This window comes from Schistocerca cancellata, chromosome 3 (assembly GCF_023864275.1).
Source record: "Schistocerca cancellata isolate TAMUIC-IGC-003103 chromosome 3, iqSchCanc2.1, whole genome shotgun sequence".
NCBI classification, from domain to species: Eukaryota; Metazoa; Arthropoda; class Insecta; order Orthoptera; family Acrididae; genus Schistocerca; species Schistocerca cancellata.
Genome location: NC_064628.1, coordinates 679,884,177 through 679,894,234, shown reverse-complemented (window position 1 = coordinate 679,894,234; position 10,058 = coordinate 679,884,177). Strand labels below are relative to the sequence as shown.

General features: G+C 42.6%; 1 non-coding gene across 1 annotated transcript; it reads left to right on the top strand.

The window, feature by feature from the left end:
• Positions 1 to 5,667: 5,667 nt before the first annotated feature.
• Positions 5,668 to 5,742, top strand: Trnat-ugu (transfer RNA threonine (anticodon UGU)). Its single transcript has one exon. It is a non-coding gene; the product is annotated as a tRNA-Thr (tRNA).
• Positions 5,743 to 10,058: the final 4,316 nt, after the last annotated feature.

The following is a 10,058-nucleotide window of genomic DNA, read 5'->3' as shown; positions in this document are numbered from 1 at the left end:
CAAGACCCGTTCGTATTAATTGTGTTTAGAAATGTATCAGGATGATACAATCGACCCCATAGTTTGCCAAAGTTTTGTAGTTTTGTTAAAAGTATTTGTTAGAGTCGTTGTCCCAAAGTCATATACCGATCCAAAGTTCACTGTCCATTTTGTTACATGTAAATTTTGTGTTAATCTGTACTGTCAGAAGGTAGTAATTAATTTAGGTGTTAGAACAATCTTTCAGTGTCATATAAAATTAATTTCCAAGAATAATAGTTTACTTTGATTTTTAAGAGATAATACGAGTGGTCGCTTTGATATCTCATTGTACAGTTAAATTTTATGAGCTTTCTTACCTTTAAATTTGCCTTAGCAGATTATTAACTTTACATAATTATTCAAAGTACAGATGGCAGCCATTAAGTCATGTCAGAATACGTTAGTTGCCCTCCAACTCGTTTCCAAGTAAAATTGTAGCCGCAAAAGTCATTAATGTAAATTTGCTTCTGGCAAATTCAATGACATATAATGAAAGAAAGTATTGAAATTGTTCTTTCAGAGCTGGCGATCAAAACTATCTTTGTAGGTACAGTTTATCTTTCATTGAATCTGTCATAAGGTAATGCTACATAGCTGTAAGCTGTTTGCTACAGGAGTGTGGATAAGACCAAATCCAGAAAGGCCTTATAAAGTGTTGTGTGTGCATGGTGATGTACCAATCCTGAAAGTCGAACCCCATTATCAGCACCTCATTTTGCAGCGAACTTTAAATCGTAAATAGATGCCTTGCTGATAATAGTATTCTGCGAGGTAATAAGCGTTTGTCCTTAATGTTAGTAAAAACAGTGCGATGTTGTGCAGTTTTAATGAAAATGCTCTACAGGGCGAACTAAAAGCTGTATTTTTCTGAGAAGCGTCATGTAGGCAGCGTGGGAGGGACGAAAGTTTTTTTTTGTGTTGTAGACCCGGCTGATAGTGGTACACGCGCGTGCTGTTGTAAAACCGACCAGCAAACGGATTCAGTTTTCGTAGCGCAGCCAACGCCGTATTTTCACTTCTGAAGAGATACGAAAATTATTCAGCACATTATTAATTTCATTTTAAGCAATATTTCGGGTGTAATACAACTAAATATTGTTACGTTCGTAGTTAGAAAGCATTACTTTCCCTGCTATGTAACATTAGAAAACGATTCGATTACACACGATTCGGACATTTAAAAGAATAAGTCGAATCAGTCACACATGGCATCGGCGGGTTCGGTTACACTGATCGTTATCACTAAGGTGGTTGAAAATTTTCCCCATAGCACCACTGGTTTCAGTGGCATATGGACCTCGTCGCTTTTTATTCTACCTACTTTCGATTGCCGTGAAGAACTTTCATGTATTTGATATGGTACTTGACATCTGTTGCAACCTAGTAAAGAAGTGGTCCAATGCGACATATTATTGAGCGCCCCAACTTACTGTTTGGTCTCTTACCAAGGTTCAGAGTCTCTTGCACCCTGAGCTTAAATACACGATATACTAGGTTCAATCGATTGTCTGGCAGCTTGTCCTATTGAGCCAGACATTCTGGAGTAATAGCCAACCCACACATTAAAGTTGGCTTTGAAATCAAAATCCGGTTGAACAGATCAAGTTTCTTTTCAGTTGACACCAGCCGCAACCTCATAGCCTCTGCAGCATTTAATTTTTCATTAACGTACTTTTTAGACTTCATTCCCAAACCTCAACCACAGTTTTGCACTTCAGAAGACAGCTAACCACCCCTTCCTCTTCTTTCTTGCTTCAAGAAAATTCTCCAAGCCCACTTTGAGACTAAGTGGTGACACTTTTCTCTCGTCACCCAGTATACCATCACATAGCACACTTCTCACTTTAAATCATTATGTACGTTTAGATTATGCATTTAAGCTGAATTTACCGACCGCAAATAAGTTCTAACCCAACATTCAAGGGTTAAATCATAACTAACTGCTTGCGCAGGAGACGAGCATAAGAAACACCTTCCCCCTATCACTATCCATATATCACTGAGTTTCATAGCTTCTTCTTTTCGGTTGAAATTATTACTATGCTCATATATTTCGATTGCTTCTCTGTATAGTCGTGGATAATAGTTTGTCACAGTGGACAAAGCTTTAGTGCCGGAAAACTTCACTTCATGATTTCCTGACTGAAGTTTATGCTCTGCTACAGCTAATTTTTCTGTTTTCCCTAGTCGGGAAAAGCGTTTATGTTCTTTCAGTCTTGTATTCACTCTTCACTTGGTAGCTCGTCTTGTATTCACTCTTCTTTTGGTAGTTCCAATGTAGACCTTTCCACAAGTACACGGAATATTATCTACTCCACTTGTTGACAGAGGAGGGGGTGTCTGTCCTTTACGGATCAGAGTGCTTGACCTATATTCTTAGTTGGTCATAAGCAGTTCTAATATCATGTTTCTGTAAATTCTTGCCGTCCTGATTAGCTACTTTTTTGATAGAAGGGAGAGAAGCCGTGTTCTTCCATCACTGACTTTTTATAATTGTCCTTTTTCCTATTGCAATTCGGTTGCAGAACCTTATTTACTTCCTTGACGGAATAGCCATTCTTATCCAAAGTGTGCTTCAGTTATTTTAATTCGGCATCCAGATGTTTTGGCATACAAATTCTTTTTACTCTGTCAACGAGACTTTTAAGGCACCTCTCTCTTAACAAACGACAGTCAATAGATATGTCTTATCTCTGGCAAAGATTGTCTCTGCTGATCACGTGTAAACTCGACCAGGCCTACTTCGCAGAATATTTATGTCTCTGACGTGCAAATCGTTGTCGGCAGGTCACAACGTCGCCGGGACTACGTCTGAAGACTTCCAGCGCAGCTCTGGACGAAACGTTAGGAGTCGAAAGATTTTTATTGACCACGGCCATACAACCCGGAAGACTCATCAGCAGTTTTGATCGAGATCATTCCTGTGAGAATGAATTTATTATTATTGGAGTTACGAGATGTCTGCATGAGTTCGATATTCCTCACGTGCACTACTGGCTAGTGACGAACTGTCGATCTATAATATACTCTTATTATATTATATCGAATAGGAGGCAAAGGAAGACTTAAAAATTCACTACAAACAGATTTCTTCAACGCGTCGTGTAAAGGGCAAAAAAACCATGCACCAAGCACAAAACATTAAAAATTCCAACGAGAATGCCAGGGAAATTCGGAGCATTTCTGGACAAGAAACGAATAAGCTTGACGAGGCAAATGATATTCAACTCCCAGACGACAGTAACAGCGAGACAGATGACATGAAATTCAAGTCACTGGTTACTAAACTCGAGGGAAGGCTAACAGCAGCTGAAAACACAGGGACAAAAAAAAAATGATCTATTAGATTTAGTTAGAAAGGAATTGTGTGTTCAACTTTCAGGCGTCTGTTTCACCATATCATCTCTTAAAGAGTTCAGAAAATCCTTAGCTTGTTAAAAAACAGCGACTCCCCTGGCTATTATTATATCTCAGTCTGAGTAGTAAAATCTTGCTTTTACTTTGTAGCACCACCCTTGAGTTACGGGTCTAACCAGTCGACGAGTCAAGGTGTATTTCCTGAAAGACTGAAGCGTAGACTAATAACACACTGTAATGCCGGATGACAAAACACTTACGACATTCGCGTCGGCACTGTAGTGGGTCCTAGCAAGAGCACTTAACCTGGACACGATCAATGCCCACAGGAATTACATATGTATTTGTTACTGTAGCTGAAAACTCTAATTTCTCACTTGTTACAACACAATGTCAGCGCGCTGCTGGCTCTGAAGTAAGATGGTGCTGTCATCGTAAGTGATGATTGCTGAGTGGGGTGAGAGGCGCTGTAGTCTAAGTAATTTTCCGGCAGCGGTGGCGTATGGAACCTCTTGGGAGCGTGTCTTCGCCTACGTCTCTCATTCGTCGCTGCGTGTGGCAGCGACGGTTCTCACTTGATACTTTTATGGATATGGTGTCTGTTCTTTCGGACATGTCCGAAAGACAGACACCATATCCATATAAGTACTGTATATACACTCCTGGAAATGGAAAAAAGAACACATTGACACCGGTGTGTCAGACCCACCATACTTGCTCCGGACACTGCGAGAGGGCTGTACAAGCAATGATCACACGCACGGCACAGCGGACACACCAGGAACCGCGGTGTTGGCCGTCGAATGGCGCTAGCTGCGCAGCATTTGTGCACCGCCGCCGTCAGTGTCAGCCAGTTTGCCGTGGCATACGGAGCTCCATCGCAGTCTTTAACACTGGTAGCATGCCGCGACAGCGTGGACGTGAACCGTATGTGCAGTTGACGGACTTTGAGAGAGGGCGTATAGTGGGCATGCGGGAGGCCGGGTGGACGTACCGGTGAATTGCTCAACACGTGGGGCGTGAGGTCTCCACAGTACATCGATGTTGTCGCCAGTGGTCGGCGGAAGGTGCACGTGCCCGTCGACCTGGGACCGGACCGCAGCGACGCACGGATGCACGCCAAGACCGTAGGATCCTATGCAGTGCCGTAGGGGACCGCACCACCACTTCCCAGCAAATTAGGGTCACTGTTGCTCCTGGGGTATCGGCGAGGACCATTCGCAACCGTCTCCATGAAGCTGGGCTACGGTCCCGCACACCGTTAGGCCGTCTTCCGCTCACGCCCCAACATCGTGCAACCCGCTTCCAGTGGTGTCGCGACAGGCGTGAATGGAGGGACGAATGGAGACGTGTCGTCTTCAGCGATGAGAGTCGCTTCTGCGTTGGTGCCAATGATGGTTGTATGCGTGTTTGGCGCCGTGCAGGTGAGCGCCATAATCAGGACTGCATACGACCGAGGCACACAGGGCCAACACCCGGCATCATGGTGTGGGGAGCGATCTCCTACACTGGCCGTACACCACTGGTGATCGTCGAGGGGACACTGAATAGTGCACGGTACATCCAAACCGTCATCGAACCCATCGTTCTACCATTCCTAGACCGGCAAGGGAACTTGCTGTTCCAACAGGACAATGCACGTCCGCATGTATCCCGTGCCACCCAACGTGCTCTAGAAGCTGTAAGTCAACTACCCTGGCCAGCAAGATCTCCGGATCTGTCCCTCATTGAGCATGTTTGGGACTGGATGAATCGTCGTCTCACGCGGTCTGCACGTCCAGCACGAACGCTGGTCCAACTGAGGCGCCAGGTGGAAATGGCATGGCAAGCCGTTCCACAGGACTACATCCAGCATCTCTACGATCGTCTCCATGGGAGAATAGCAGCCTGCATTGCTGCGAAAGGTGGATATACACTGTACTAGTGCCGACATTGTGCATGCTCTGTTGCCTGTGTCTATGTGCCTGTGGTTCTGTCAGCGTGATCATGTGATGTATCTGACCCCAGGAATGTGTCAATAAAGTTTCCCCTTCCTGGGACAATGAATTCACGGTGTTCTTATTTCAATTTCCAGGAGTGTAGTTCTGGCAATACCGGCCATGACGTTCTTCTGTGCGGATGCACACATATTACCCGAACTCTTACGGGACTTGATAAGAATGTCTTCCACGAGTAATGAGTGTGTTGAGTAGGGACACTACGAATGTAGTATGTGGACATATAAAGTGAGAATGTTGGTCTCGCGGGAGGCGTGCGCGAGTTAGTCCCTGCTGTCGCACTATCCTCTGTGCCCTCGGTGGCTCGATTGGATAGAGCGTCTGCCATGTAAGCAGGAGACCCCGGGTTCGAGTCCCGGTCGGGGCACACATATTCACCTGTCCCCGCTGATATATATCAACGCCCGTCAGCAGCTAAAGGTTTTAATGTAATTCTAATTTCGTCCTCACTTGAGGTTCCGTCGTGAAATGCCGACTTTGATATGGGTCGTCGTTCTTCAGACGACATCACACACATATATTACAAAAGAAGATATAAACAGCTGCAATTACAGCTCTGTCCTCCTTCTTTCCGTGTTCTGAAAAATGTTTTATAAGTTTGTTTACAACAGAATATTAAACCATCTTTGACAATACACCTTTAAGAACGTCTAATTTCGGCTTTCGTGAAAGTTTCTCTTCTGCGAAAGTAATATATGACCTCACGAATTCAGTTCTGGTGGAATGCACTTTTATATTCTGGTGCAAAAGTCCATAACTAGTTCGCAGTAGAGGTCAGAAAGGAAATTGAAAATTCCCAGATATTCAAAACCTAAGTGAAAGAATACCTCATTGGCCATTCTCCTCCATTTATAATAGTATTTTTATGTAAATTACTCATAACTCTAATATCTTTATTATGTAGATGTTCACTTTGTCAGTATATAGACAGTTGATAGTGGCCTAAAGTTACATAAATGCTTTCTTTGAAACATTAGAACCTGAGCGGTACAAAAAAGAAGGACCCGCAGCTTCTTTCAGAGTAAGTGTTTTTTCCTAATATTAATGCGTAAAGTACTCTAATAGTATTTTCTATAATTAACAGCGAACGTAGTTTAGCGGTAATCATAATTTTTTTTAGTACACTTTACAGAAATATCTAGCAGTGGTTACTGCTGCCTGCTAATGTGTAACTCGACTCGTTGCTTATCCCTAAAAAGTTCTCCTTCGTGGCAGGAGTTAGGAAATACGATGTCTGAATGAATGAAAGTAACTGAGCTATTTTCACTAGTGAACAGTCGACTGCGAATGGTCTAAAGATAAATCTTTGGAACCGCACCAGATCACAGAACAAAGGCGCAGTTGTCGTGTGTTGGCATAGTCAGATAGTCTAATGAGAAGATGCGTTTTACCTATGTTCTAATCTTATTAGCACCATATTCAAGTGCATTACAACATATAGGTCGACACGGTTGATTCGGAGATATTTTATAGCATGCTCATTTTTAAATGTGAAATTGTAAGAAAGAGCTGAATTGAAAGCGCAGTAAGTGTTGCTATAGAAGTAACTGTTTTATGTGTAACTGGTCCGACAACACGGTATTTTTCGTTCTGTATTGTGGAGCCAATTTTTCCGCTCATACCTGTGATTACTACCAAGAATAAAAACGAAGGCAACAGCTTCATCATCGAGAAAGATGAGAAGCTATGATCTCCAACAGCGAGACGACAAGTAATACAGGTACGTGAGACAGCCTGTGGAAGGCAGCTATAGTCTGATCTGAAAAGTTTGACCTTCTTACGCAGATATTTTTATGTGTTTCATTTTGTGATATTTAAGAAAAGAACCATTTAGTTTTTCTGTAAGTCGTTCCGGACCAGAATCGAAAATCTTGAGATTACTGAAACACGTTGTTCTAATTAATTTTACTTTTGTAGACTGACATTATCAGGAAAGGAGACATCGATCTTTACGTAATTTATTACAGTTTAAAAAAAAATTATGTGAAAAGTTACTGCCTAGACTCCAACTTACATTGAAGAATTAAAACCAGATGACTAGTTGAAACTTCTTAATTTGTTTGATTCTGAAACTGCTGAGTGAGTTTGAATGCAAGTGAACCTGCTTTCTCTTTACTTATTCTTATCATTTCAACACTGATCTACAGAATTTGTTCTGACAAACACAATTCAAACTTTATACTTATATGGATATGGTGTCTGTTCTGGCAATACCGACCATGACCTTCTTCTTCTGTGCAGATACACACATATTCCCCGAACTCTTACGGGACTTGGTAAGAATGTCTTCCACGGCCGACCGGGATGGCCGAGCGGTTCTAGGCGCTACAGTCTGGAACCGCGCGACCGCTACGGTCGCAGTTTCGAATCCTGCCTCGGGCGTGGGTGTGTGTGATGTCCTTAGGTTAGTTAGTTTTAAGTAGTTCAAAGTTCTAAGGGACTGATGACGTCAGAAGTTGAGTCCCATAGTGCTCAGAGGCATTTTTGTCTTCCACGAGTAATGAGTGTGTTGGGATGGGTCACTACGAATGTAGTGTGTAGACATAGAAGGTGAGAATGTGGGTCTTGCGGGAAGCGTGCGCGAGATAGTCCCCTGCAGTCACACTATCCTCTGTGCCCTCGGTGGTTCAGACGGATAGAGCGTCTGCGATGTAAGCAGGCGATCGCGGGTTCCAGTCCCGGTCGGGGCACACATTTTCACCTGTCCCCGTCGATATACATCAACGCCCGTCAGCGGCTGAAGGTATTAATATATAATTCTAATTTCAACTCAAACTTCTCCTATTCATGAATTACCCACAATATTCAAGGATAACGCGATCTGACTGCTTTAAAATTGACTCAACTGAATGACTCTATAAGAAGAAATCCTGCAATAACCTACACATTTCAGAGGGCGGTTCAGACGGATAGAGCGTCTGCGATGTAAGCAGGCGATCCCGGGTTCGAGTCCCGGTCGGGGCACACATTTTCACCTGTCCCCGTCGATATACATCAACGCCCGTCAGCAGCTGAAGGTATTAATATTTAATTCTAATTTCAACTCAAACTTCTCCTATTCATGAATTACCCACAATATTCAAGGATAACGCGATCTGACTGCTTTAAAATTGACTCAACTGAATGACTCTATAAGAAGAAATCCTGCAATAACCTACACATTTCATAAGTCATTTACATCACAAAAATCATCATTGCCCGAACTACAGCAATGCCGCAGGCACCACTACTGCCAGCTAAATAAAAGATTCTGGCTACTGAGGGCTCTAACCATTGAGAGGCATGTGGTTAGGAAAGGAAAGATTTTGTTGCTGAGCAAACAATGTATTTACCTTAAGAATGTGACTACCAGTTCAAAAATTATATTGTCGTGCATGACATACAGTTCCAAAAATTAAATAATCATGAATAATATTCAATCTTCAAGTCGGGTAGTCCAGATCGTGAGCTTTCGCTAACACTTCAAACCTCTAACCTCCATCACTGCTGGCTGTTCACCTCCAACTACTAGTCCGACCAGCCACAGTCTCTTACAGAGTGCCACAGCGCAGTCATAGATTTAATACAGAGCACTACATAACGCTACCAACATACAAACACATAAACAGCCTACTTACATAGTTTCGGACGTGTATAACAGTCATCTTAAGTACGTACAAATCGTAAATGCACTGAATGGTATCAATTGTGTACATCATGCAAAAACATATTTTATTAAAGAGACTACCATACTAAGATAATACTGATGTTAAAAGCATCATTATGGACGATCGAGATCGTAAGCCGTAATCTTGCGAGGCGCAGGTAAAAACCTGGCCAGGTGCGGGTAGAACTCGCCGACTGAGGGCTCCGTACAAACGTACTTATGTAAACAGACAGTTCATTCATACCGGGAATCGAGGATCTCGACGATTTTTGCCTGTTATCGACATTGATGCTGGCAAGATATCTGTCCCAGGGATTCGAAGACTTACGAGAGTGTTTTAATTTCAACTCCTAAGTCGGGTAACAAATGACAAAATAAATATTTTTTGCTTGTGATAGAGTTAGAAATTTTCTAATTTTTTTTCTTTACTTATACTGCGAAACCTTTGTTCTAGCCAAATTTCACGATTGTATGTCAAGCGAAACTACCCCACATGTTTTAATGAGCTATTTTGCAAGGATCAAAATATGTAACGTAAATGGCCGTACCTTTTGACTGCATTGACTTAGAAGGTAACGTTAGTTACGCCGAGAAAGAACCATGTACTTCAGTGTGTCACATAAATTTCAACTTCACATGTCAATCCGTTCCTGAGAAAAGGGGTTTGTAACAGTCGGACGGATGGACAGACAGACGGGCTGCAAAGTGATCCTATAAACATTCCGTTTTAACCGACTGAGGTACGGAACTCTATAAAGACAGTCTGGGGCAGTTGCGTAAGTAATATTGCATCAGTCATCCATTAGATGCAAAAACTGGTAATGGAGCGATAATGCGTTATGGAACGACAAAAAGAATTACAAACTGTTCCATACCATAGTTGACATGAAAGTAATCCATCGCAACATATAAAATAGTCGTCGTTAATTACATGTACCCGTTGTTGATAAATAAAATGAAACCAACCCAGCCAGACTGCTGTACAAATGGTTCAAATGGCTCTGAGCACTATGGGACGTAGCATCTGAGGTCGTCAG